The sequence below is a fragment of the Ascaphus truei genome, chromosome 3 (assembly GCF_040206685.1).
Source record: "Ascaphus truei isolate aAscTru1 chromosome 3, aAscTru1.hap1, whole genome shotgun sequence".
In the NCBI taxonomy this organism is placed as follows: domain Eukaryota; kingdom Metazoa; phylum Chordata; class Amphibia; order Anura; family Ascaphidae; genus Ascaphus; species Ascaphus truei.
Window position 1 is genome coordinate 74318138 of NC_134485.1, and position 12677 is coordinate 74330814.

A 12677-nucleotide genomic window follows, 5' to 3' on the forward strand; every position below is an offset into this window, starting at 1 on the left:
ATAGGATATGGTGGAAAGGAGACACTTGAATAGAACAGTAATCCTAATAGATGTAGACCAACAAGTAAAGGACAATGTCTCACAGTCCAGGATCCAAAGTGTTAAATCCAAAATAGCAGAACCAATGTCAATTTGGAAACCAATCCTAAAATACAATAAAGTTGCTGTATAGGGTGATCTTGTGCAGCCTCTAAGGGGAAACAACCTCTTGTTCTCCAAACTACAGCACATCTAAAAGAAGCGCAACAGAGAAACATTCGTAAATGTATTGCATTTAATAAAGGAATATAAACACTAAAGTAACAGCATAAAACAGCACAAAAAAAACAGAATGACAATGCAAAAACAGTACAAAAATATTCAAAACAAAATGCTCATCTGTAGGAATATGCTTAAGGTCAGCAAAGAGATCCCAATGGCGTAGATACTCAAAGGCTGGGAAGCGAAGGAGAGCAGGATTAGGTGATACTGTTCAAATGCTTCTGAAATAGAAGCTATCCGCTTGGAACTGCATCCAATGCTGCAAAGTCTTTTAAAAGCAGTCCATGCACAAAACTCAAGATAGTCAAAGTGTGAGTTCAAACTTAATAAGAGTACCAGGTAGTTGTGCCTTATTTGAATGTATTATTTTATTGTATGTCTTTATTTGTATAGCGCCATTCATGTACATAGCGCTTCACAGTCGTAATACACGTGGTAAATAATATAATATAAATAACAGGTCATGGGAATAAGTGCTTCAGACAAACGTAACATTTAGGAAGAGGAGTCCCTGCTCCGAGGAGCTTACAATCTAATTGGTATGTAGGAGGTACATACAGAAACAGTAGGAGGGCATTTTGGTAAGTGCTTCTGCAGCGGGCCAAGCTTTATGTATCATATCATATTATGTATTTATACAATTATGTTCCTTTCTTCTTTCCACATATTTTCGGGAGCAACACCCTGTGCCCAAGAGAACCTGCGGCAAACTTGTGCTCATTTGCATGTAATTTCCCAGAATCCCTTGCTTCAGTGGAAGCGCTGTGTGCTGGGTGATAATGGTGAAAGGTGGGGTTGCAGACCTGTCTAAGACATGCAAATGAGCAGACAGTAATATTTCCATTTGATATATATACAAATGCAGTGGACGTTATTTTAACAAATCACGCGGTGTATACCTCGGAATACCCATGCCATGGCGCGGATTTACTTCCCACCGTACCGCCTTAAGACGCGAGTGCAGGCGAGTGCATAAAATGGCATTTTAGTGATTTCAGACTTAGAAACACCTGAAATTGGCACAGTAGCACAGAACTATACACATTACAATTCATTCATTTCATTGCATATAAATGCCCACAATACATAAAATTCAAACAAAGCAACCGCAATAAACACGTGTGCCTGGGGCGGTTTGCTGCGTTCATGTCGCATGGAGTACAGCAGCGCACACGAAAACGGTGTCGTGATGCCTTAGAAAAATGGCCGCTGGATATATATATATATAAACCCTGTCTTCCCATATGAGAAGGCACAAAAGCAGCAACACTCAGATATAGCAAAAAGACATGTATTAGCAGTGACAAAACAGCACACTATAAACCCAACGTTTCGGTCCTGGCAGGACCTTCCTCAGGTGTGCTGTTTTATCACTGCTAATACATGTCTTTTTGCTATATCTGAGTGTTGCTGCTTTTGTGCCTTCTCAAATGGGAAGACAGGGTTTCTATATTGATTTCTATGGAGCATGCACCTTGACTTTACATTTGTTGCTTGGAGTGCTGGCTGCTGCTTTTTGTTGTATATATATATATATAGCAACTGTAAATATTACTGTATATTCATTTGCATGTCTTAGGCAGGTCTGCAACCCTGTCTTTCACCATATATATATATACATATATACACACACACACGCACACCTCATAGTACAGTGTTCACCCTATACCATATATATGATCCAGTTCACTGAAACATATGTATTCTGTTCCATAAATTTAATGGTGCTACATTCTATAGCAGTAGTACCCAACATATCATTATATACTTCTGTAGCCCATGAGCCCTCGGACATCCCCATCGATGTAATGTAGTGAATTAAAGGTCCTTTATTGTTGGTATAGAGATCCAGAAAGCTACAATTACTGAACATTCCCACTAGTATGAAATATAAACATACTGTGCTCATGCATATTGTCATATTTCCAAGTGTACTATCTTTTCCAAACTTATGTTAGACTGTTTTGAAAACATAAAATGGAAAAATGTCTGCAGTAATAGTTCTAGTATAAATTTCTGTTACAAATAGCCAATTTACCTGAGCTGAATTGCTTAGTATTATGATGCATGCTCATCCAGTGACTAGGGGGGGAATTTTAACGCTGCTCATAAATAACTTAAAGACCAAGGTTAGAACTGTGCAGGATATTAAAATCAACATTTTTTCAACATGCCTGCTTGCTGTCACATCAATTTGACTGCAAATGGGGATATTCAATTGTAGTCTTTAGTCGTTCACCTGCCCCTTATATTTTCTTTCAAGGATGATTATATATTTCTAAGGATTTTTCTTTTTTTTACATATATTAAGTTATTTTTCAAGCTAAGTGAGATTGGTGATTTTTTAATTTTTTTTTTTACTAACCTGAACCTGATCCATGGTGCCCCAACGTCTGGGATACCCTGGTTAACCTGAACCTGATCCATGGTTCCCCAACGTCTGGGATACCCTGGTTAACCCGAACCTGATCCATGGTTCCCCAACGTCTGGGATACCCTGGTTAACTTGAACCTGATCCATGGTTCCCCAACATCTGGGATACCCTGGTTAACCTGAACCTGATCCATGGTGCCCCAACGTCTTGGATACCCTGGTTAACCTGAACCTGATCCATGGTTCCCCAACGTCTGGGATACCCTGGTTAACCTGAACCTGATCCATGGTGCCCCAACGTCTGGGATACCCTGGTTAACCTGAACCTGATCCATGGTGTCCCAACGTCTGGGATACCCTGGTAAACCCGAACCTGATCCATGGTTCCCCAACGTCTGGGATACCCTGGTTAACCCGAACCTGATCCATGGTTCCCCAACGTCTGGGATACCCTGGTTAACCCGAACCTGATCCATGGTGCCCCAACGTCTGGGATACCCTGGTTAACCTGAACCTGATCCATGGTGCCCCAACGTCTGGGATACCCTGGTTAACCCGAACCTGATCCATGGTGTCACAACGTCTGGGATACCCTGGTTAACCTGAACCTGATCCATGGTGCCCTAACGTCTGGGATACCCTGGTTAACCCGAACCTGATCCATGGTGTCACAACGTCTGGGATACCCTGGTTAACCTGAACCTGATCCATGGTTCCCCAACGTCTGGGATACCCTGGTTAACCTGAACCTGATCCATGGTGCCCCAACGTCTGGGATACCCTGGTTAACCTGAACCTGATCCATGGTTCCCCAACGTCTGGGATACCCTGGTTAACCCGAACCTGATCCATGGTTCCCCAACGTCTGGGATACCCTGGTTAACCCGAACCTGATCCATGGTTCCCCAATGTCTGGGATACCCTGGTTAACCCGAACCTGATCCATGGTTCCCCAACGTCTGGGATACCCTGGTTAACCTGAACCTGATCCATGGTGCCCCAACGTCTGGGATACCCTGGTTAACCTGAACCTGATCCATGGTGCCCCAACGTCTGGGATACCCTGGTTAACCTGAACCTGATCCATGGTGCCCCAACGTCTGGGATACCCTGGTTAACCTGAACCTCATCCATGGTGCCCCAACGTCTGGGATACCCTGGTTAACCTGAACCTCATCCATGGTGCCCCAACGTCTGGGATACCCTGGTTAACCCGAACCTGATCCATGGTTCCCCAACGTCTGGGATACCCTGGTTAACCCGAACCTGATCCATGGTGCCCCAACGTCTGGGATACCCTGGCTAACCTGAACCTGATCCATGGCGTTACAAATTCCTGGAATTACCGGGTTCCTAAACGGCAAGACATTTTGTCCAGTGGTCAAGAACACTTCCCCAGTAGACACAAAAATACGTCTCAGCCTTGCCTCTGGCGGCCAATAGACAGCTGCAACATTATTGGAAGATGACGCTGCGGCTTTTTATTGGTGACCCCGGCGGCCATGTTTGTTGTCTTCAGTAGTTTTTTTTTTTTTCAAAGAAACTACAATAAATGAAAACTCTTGTCGCTCGGGAATCAAGGGAATGACGGATCAGCTCCGATTGACTCTCCTGTTCATGTAAGCTAGAAAATAAATAATTTGGGGGGATGTGGAGGGAGCAAATCTGCTTTAACCCTGTGAGTGACGAAAAATCGGTGGCACTTGAGTGGATCCCAATCATGTAGAGATCACATGGACGCGGGTAGGCCCGCCATGACCTGAATAGATTCTATTCCGTTCCGATCAGGTTCGCCATTCCAAGCGATCTCCCCTGTGATGGATGACTGTCTCGGAAAGGTCTGGTGATGCCAGAGCACCATACCGCCGGTACCCAAAACAGCGGGTCACTGGTACTGCACCGACACACTTTATTCGAGCAAATAACCGGTATGTACCTGGCAGATACCTGGACTGCGCCGCTCCTCACCTCTGACAAGCCCCGTTGCATTTGCCTTCCCAGCCTGGGTTCATGCCTGGCTGATGGGCGGCTGATCTGTTAAATGATAATGATTAGGATTTAATAGGCTGCAATGCTTCGCGTGTCTACCAGATGGCATAAATTCATGAATTGTAATGCAGTATATATATATATACTGTGCAGTATTGCAGCCAGCGGGAATAAAATGCTTCAATCCCTGCTTGGAAAATAACTCAATGCACTCGGGCAGAAAACAGTCACACACCTCAATACACCCGGGTATACCCGAATTCGTGGGACTAGCCAAGCTCGAATAAAGTGTGTCGCCAGTGTACAATGAGTCTATCCAGACTCTGCCCACTGGGAAAGCACCTCATCCTGCTGACCTCGAACGATTCCACTCAGGCAAAAAGGTGACCAAAAAACACACACTGCTATTCCTAGCCTGACTTTGCAGAATGTTAGCGTCACCACCTAAGACCACTAGGGGGAAACCCAGCCTAAGGGCCATGTAATTAAACCTGGGGTGCCGCCACCAAATCGTGGTGATTACAGACTTGCTGGGAATCACACCCATCTCTGATATTTTGGTGATTTATAGGGACAAGGGCTCCCAGAAATCACACAACAAATTACACAATCCCTGTGTATGTACAGTAGCAACCCTAGTCTAAACTCACTTGGGGGTAGCGTTGCAACCAACCAGGCTATGAGTGAACCCACACAAGGTATAGAGTACACGCCCACCCATTCCTGGTAAACCCTGACTCACATAAGGAGTAAATCCCACTGCAATGACTAGCATTTATTTATTTTATTTATAAAAATGTTTTACCAGGAAGTAATACATTGAGAGTTACCTCAATTTTCCAGTATGTCCTGGGCACAGAGTTATAACAATACATGGTTACATTAAAAGAACAGGGTTAAACAGTCAATTCACAGACATTTCATGGACAGATAGAGTTGGAAAATTGGGTACAGGGAATAAAGGCCTGGTGAGTTTCAGATTGAAATAGAGAAGCTTTAACGTCACCAAAAATCAGCGAACGGCAGCAAGCGGTTCACACCCCTTGGCTGCCCTTCGGCTGCGCCAAAGGCTGTCTCGCCTTTGGGGCGATGCATATGTACTGTACACTGAAAAAGTTCAGATTGAATGCAGACTAAAAAGTTATTTGTACTCTTGGCTCATTAACATTCCAGTGGGTGGGGTTGACGTTCCACAAAGTACAAGCAAATGTTAACCCTTAGAACGCTGATTCTCTGCAGAGAGGAGCAGCTCTTGGGGAGCCCCATCAGGCGGGAAGATGTACACTGAAGGGGTTCAGGTTGAATGCAGCAGTTATTATAACAAAGTATTCTGTACGTCATAGGGCCCCTAGAGGGCCTGCCCTTATGACATTCATGGTTGGTCATGAGAACACAAAGAGGTTAAGGGATAGCTTTCTTGTGCTTTTTGATTCTCAAGCTTAACAAGAGCACAGTATGAATATGTATTACATCAGGGTTTCCCAAACTTTTTTTTCCGTGACCCGGTTATTTTTGAACTTCTCCTTCGTGACCCACTAAAAATGTTATCGCCTATACTGGCCTATAGGGCCTGCACAGACACACACACACACAGACACACACACAGCCACTGATACACACAGCCACTGATACACACACACACACAGCCACTGATACACACATACACGCAGCCACTGACACACGCAGCCACTGACACACGCAGCCACTGACACACACACTGATACATACACACAGCCTCTGATACACACACACACGCAGCCACAGAGACACTGCTACACACACACACACTGATACACACACACAGACTGATACACACACACTGATACAGATACACACACACACACACACACACACACACTGATACAGATACACAAACACACACACACACACTCGCTCTCCCCTATACGCACACAGACACAAACAGTGAATTACAGGCAACGACGGATGTGAGTGACTGGAGAGGGGGCCAGGGACACTTGGGTGGGAGAGGGGGGGGCAGGGGCACTTGAGAGGGAGGGTGGGGGCCAGGGGCACTTGGGTGGGAGGGAGGGGGCCCGGGGCACTTGGGTGGGAGGGGGCCAGGGGCACTTGGGTGGGAGGGAGGGGGCCCGGGGCACTTGGGTGGGAGGGAGGGGGCCCGGGGCACTTGGGTGGGAGTGAGGGAGCCCGGGGCACTTGGGTGGGAGGGAGGGAGCCAGGGGCACTTTGGTGGGAGGGAGGGGGCCAGGGGCACTTGGGTGTGAGGGAGGGAGGGGGCCTGGGGCACTTGGGTGGGAGGGAGGGGGCCAGGGGCACTTGGGTGGGAGGGAGGGGGCCAGGGACACTTGGGTGGGAGGGAGGGGGCCAGGGGCACTTAAGTGGGAGGGAGGGGGCCAGGGGCACTTGGGTGTGAGGGAGGGGGCCAGGGGCACTTGGGTGTGAGGGAGGGGGCCAGGGGCACTTGGGTGTGAGGGAGGGGGCCAGGGGCACTTGGGTGTGAGGGAGGGGGCCAGGGGCACTTGGGTGTGAGGGAGGGGGCCAGGGGCACTTGGGTGGGAGGGAGGGGGCCAGGGGCACTTGGGTGAGAGGGAGGGGGCCAGGGGCACTTGGGTGGGAGGGAGGGAGGGGGCCAGGGGCACTTGGGTGGGAGGGAGGGGGCCAGGGGCACTTGGGTGTGAGGGAGGAAGGGGGCCAGGGGCACTTTTTGGGGGCCAGGGGCACTTGGATGGGAGGGAGGGGGCCAGGGGCACTTGGGTGGGAGGGAGGGGGGGGCAGGGGCACTTGAGAGGGAGGGTGGGGGCCAGGGGCACTTGGGTGGGAGGGAGGGGGCCCGGGGCACTTGGGTGGGAGGGGGCCAGGGGCACTTGGGTGGGAGGGGGCCCGGGGCACTTGAGAGGGAGGGTGGGGGCCAGGGGCACTTGGGTGGGAGGGAGGGGGCCCTTGGGTGGGAGGGGGCCAGGGGCACTTGGGTGGGAGGGAGGGGGCCCGGGGCACTTGGGTGGGAGGGAGGGGGCCCGGGGCACTTGGGTGGGAGGGAGGGAGCCCGGGGCACTTGGGTGGGAGGGAGGGAGCCAGGGGCACTTTGGTGGGAGGGAGGGGGCCAGGGGCACTTGGGTGGGAGGGGGCCAGGGGCACTTGGGTGGGAGGGAGGGGGCCCGGGGCACTTGGGTGGGAGGGAGGGGGCCCGGGGCACTTGGGTGGGAGGGAGGGAGCCCGGGGCACTTGGGTGGGAGGGAGGGAGCCAGGGGCACTTTGGTGGGAGGGAGGGGGCCAGGGGCACTTGGGTGTGAGGGAGGGAGGGGGCCTGGGGCACTTGGGTGGGAGGGAGGGGGCCAGGGGCACTTGGGTGGGAGGGAGGGGGCCAGGGACACTTGGGTGGGAGGGAGGGGGCCAGGGGCACTTAAGTGGGAGGGAGGGGGCCAGGGGCACTTGGGTGTGAGGGAGGGGGCCAGGGGCACTTGGGTGTGAGGGAGGGGGCCAGGGGCACTTGGGTGTGAGGGAGGGGGCCAGGGGCACTTGGGTGTGAGGGAGGGGGCCAGGGGCACTTGGGTGGGAGGGAGGGGGCCAGGGGCACTTGGGTGAGAGGGAGGGGGCCAGGGGCACTTGGGTGGGAGGGAGGGAGGGGGCCAGGGGCACTTGGGTGGGAGGGAGGGGGCCAGGGGCACTTGGGTGTGAGGGAGGAAGGGGGCCAGGGGCACTTTTTGGGGGCCAGGGGCACTTGGATGGGAGGGAGGGGGCCAGGGGCACTTGGGTGGGAGGGAGGGGGCCAGAGGCACTTGGGTGGGAGGGAGGGGGCCAGGGGCACTTGAGTGGGAGGGAGGGGGCCAGGGGCACTTGGGTGGGAGGGAGGGGGCCAGGGGCATTTGGGTGGGGGCCAGGGGTACTTGGGTGGGAGGGGGCCAGAGGCACTTGGGTGGGAGGGAGGGGGCCAGGGGTGGGAGGGAGGGGGCCAGGGGCACTTGGGTGGGAGGGAGGGGGCCAGGGGCACTTGGGTGGGAGGGGGCCAGGGGCACTTGGGTGGGAGGGAGGGGGCCAGGGGCACTTGGGTAGGAGGGAGGGGGCCAGGGGCACTTGGGTGGGAGCCAGGGGCACTTGGGTGGGAGGAAGGGGGCCAGGGGCACTTGGGTGGGAGGGAGTGACTGGGTGGGGTGACTTACCTTGCCGCCGGACGCTTTCCCCTGCTGCCCCCGATATCCCCTGCTGCCCGGGACGGGAGGTGGGATTGGGGGCACGGGAGGTGGGCTCGGGAGGGGGTGCCACGGTAGGTGAGCGCTGGAAGCTGGCCGCGGGGGGAAGCAGGCCGCAGTAGGAGCTTGAACTTCCCCCTCCGCCCCACATAACGTGCGGGCCGCAGAGGAGCTGGTACTTCCTCCTCCGTCCCACGTTGGGAGCGGGGGCGAGGAAGGGAGCGAGGGGGGGGGAGGAAGGGAGCGTGCCCTGTTTGCCCTGCGCAAGCGTGCGGGACCGCGGGGGGAATCGCCGCCATTTTTTTAAAATTGAGCAGGGGGAACGGGAGACTCCGCGCGGCCAGCCTCGCTGCGACCCGGAAATTTTGGTGCCATGGCCCGGTGCCGGGTCGCGACCCACCATTTGGGAAACGCTGTATTACCTTATTCAGCCTCAATGTATACAGGTGTTGTTTCGTAAAGATTAGTTTGTATCCATTTCTTCTGTATTACTTCATTTTCTATTAAATAAAGTTGGGATATGATCATGTAACTGACTTACCAAGTAAATTATATTTATTGGAGATATTAAATATGATGCGTTTTTAATGATCCTGGTAACAGCATATCCTGCCTGAAATCCACTTTGAGTTAAACGCATTATATAAAGGAGTACTGTAGTCAGTTACAAGAACTACAATTTGTTTTCTTCAAAACCAATTGTACAGCTACTCATTTACAAACAATTTTAATGATTGAGAAGGAGCGGCTCAGTGAATAACAACACTGACTCTGGCATTGGGAACCTGGTTCAATTCCCGGTGTCGGCTCTTTGTGACCTTGGGCAAGTCACTTCATCTCCCGCTGCCAAAAAACATAGATTGTAAGCTCTACGGGGCAGGGACTGTGTCTGCAAAATGTCTCTGTAAGGCGCTACGTAAAACTAGCAGCGCTATACTAGAACAAACAATTATTATTAGGCTGCTATTTCCCAGAATCCTCGGTGGTGTGCTTTTCACTGTTTATTAGCGTTCCTCCCAGATAAGTGTAAGAATATACTGCAGATGATTGATCAGGACTTGATTCTAAGCTTATTCTGAGTTGGCTATTTTGTGTCTTGTAGGGGGGTTAAGGGTTAAGGGAAGTACCTTGTGGTTCCGTTGGACCCAAGGGAACCGGCCTGAGAAAAGGGTCGTTACCCTGAAACGTTGCCCCTCTTACCCTCCTCATTGTCTTTATGTTTATTTGTTAGCCGTTTCCCCTTCCCCCCCCCCCCCCCCCACTCTTGTGCTTTTTAAGAAACATATATTCTGCATTTACAGTCGTTAAGCATTCCCATTTGTGATACCTATTGTTCTATTATTATCGCTATTACATTTTGGCTTATTCCGAGACTCTTTTCGTTTTCTCTATCAATCAGTGTGTGCTGGAGCTTTTTTGGGGTTTTCTATAACTAAAGCTTTGTCTGATTCTATCTGCCATGTTATTCTATCCCAGACAGACTTCAGTGATCTTATAAGGAGTTTCTCCATGTTGTAGCCGAAAAGTCCGATCTTTTTGCAGTAACATTCTTTTTTGGTTTTGCAAATCCGATGTGCCCGCTCCTTTATTCAACTTGTTTCTATTGGAGTACCCCGGTGGCTATTTTGATTATTTATTTAATTAGTAAGTACGTTCCTCAGGAAGTGGGGCGGCACAGAGTTGAGAATAGTGGTTGAGCTCTGGAGGTCGCACTGATCCCATTAGAAAAAAATAAATAAACAAAATGAGTGCACTGCTGCTTTAAGGACCGTGTTTTTTGGATATCAAAGCCAGTCCTAAATAGATCATGGAAAGGGGGAACATGTATGTATGTATGTATGTTTGCCTTTATTTATATAGCGCTTCACAGTAGTAATACACGTGACAATCATATAAATAACAAATAATACAAATAACAGATCATAGGAATAAGTGCTTCAGACATAAAAGTAACATTTAGGAAAAGGAGTCCCTGCTCCGAAGAGCTTACAATCTAATTGGTAGGCGGAACATACAGATACAGTAGGAGGGCATTCTGGTAAGTGCATCTGCAAGGTGCTAAGCTTTATGTATCATGTGTATAGTGTTAGCCACGGAGCTACTCATATGCTTCTTTAAGCAAGTGTGTTTTAAGGTGGGTCTTAAAGGTGGATAGAGAGGGTGCTAGTCGGGTATTGAGGGGAAGGGCATTCCAGAGGTGCGGGGCAGTCAGTGAGAAAGGTTTAAGGCGGGAGAGGGTTTTAGATACAAAGGGGGTACATATACAATAACATCTTATAATTTATTATGAAAATGTATTGATGCACTAAAATATCCAGCACACTGTAAAGTGTGAGATGGAATACCGCTGATTTTATTATGTAGTTGTAAGACTGTCAGTCTGTAGAACCAATGAAGATTGAATCGAGCCCTTAGCACTGCTGACTAGTTACGGAATAGGGACCAGGGGTCCTCCAGAGCTGAACCATACACTTTTCAGACACTTAGGGCCTCATGCAGAGAGCAGCGCTATTTAAAATTGGAGAGGGGAATAAAAAGTAGCTTTAATGGAGAGTTTTTTTCTCCATATGCAGAAAGGTCCGAAAACTGCATTTAGAATGCTGTCTGCATATGGAGAGTTTCAACCGGCGATATGCACGCTGTTGAAACTTGTGGGGAAAAAATCGCGTTTTTTTTTTCTCCCCCACCGGCCGCCGAGCTCCAGCTTCTTGCCAAATTTTTTTGGAGAAGCAAAATGTTGAAATTTGCGCCATTTTTTTGGCGCGAACAGCCGCTAGATGGCGATCGCGCCTCTCTGAATACGGCAGTTTTCAACACTGGAGAGATTTAGGTTCTCTCCAGCCGCGCGGCGAAATTTGCAAATAAAAAAAAAATGGCGCTTTTTTTAAAACTCGCCAGTACCTGCCTTTCTACAGGCATTTTTCTGCAAAAAATGCCGCTATTCCCCTTACCGCTGCTCTCTGCATAGGCCCCTAAGACTGTGTCCCCATACCGCTGACCACGCTCATGCTTGGAGTGGTGACGTCACCAACTCTCCAAGCATGAGCGTTCGGCAACTTTTTGGGTAAGTGCGAGCGGGGGGGGGGGGCATTGCTGGGGGCGTGGCCGAGCAGTGCCTGGCGCTGATTGGCTGCGGAGGTCATGTGACCCTTCAGCACACCTCAGACACAATTTTATCTGTCTCGGCAAGCACCAGTGATTGTACATGCATGGGCACACGCGCGCCGCGTGAGCGTGGCCTGACAGATTAAAATTGATTGTGCTGACCGCGCTAAGCGGCAGCATGGACGCAGCCTTACTAGTGAATTTACCAGGTTTAAAACGCCATCCAGGGGAAACAAAATGGCTGCCAAATCTCAGGCCAATAAAAATCAGTACGCCAAAAATTCAAGGCCCTGCCCTCAAATAGGATACCGAAAAGATGTAATTAAAGCTGGCCTCAGGCACTTTTTGCACATTATTTTAGAAATATATGTATATAACCTTTTAAAAAGTCACATACTCAGCACTAGGTAAGTATAAATACTCCGGCATTTCAGCAGCATCACATGACCGTCACCGCTGGCAGAAACGGAGACAGGGCTCCACTTCCTTTTCATCCCCATGACATAGCTGGTACGTCTTTAGGGCACTGAAAAGGTTAGGACAGTAAATATCGAAGGCAGTGAGATTTGGTGGTTCTGGCCCCCAAAACACTGGGGGGGGGTTATCAGTGAGATTCTGCTGAAGTCTACGTGACCGCTTACATGAAAAATATCAACCAGATTCACAAAGTCAGTGAGAGCTGACATGTCTCTAGACTAAATACAGTCTAAACACGTCAAAGTCAGACGCAAGATATAAAACAAGAACGTGTTGCAAACACAGTTTTGCTTCCCCTCCAAAAT

At 50.0% G+C, this 12677-nt stretch overlaps 1 protein-coding gene across 2 annotated transcripts in view; it reads right to left on the reverse strand.

The window, feature by feature from the left end:
- The window catches only part of SH3KBP1 (SH3 domain containing kinase binding protein 1), a 122204-nt gene that overhangs the window by 108745 nt on the left and 782 nt on the right, over window positions 1-12677 (reverse strand). The window lies entirely within an intron of this gene.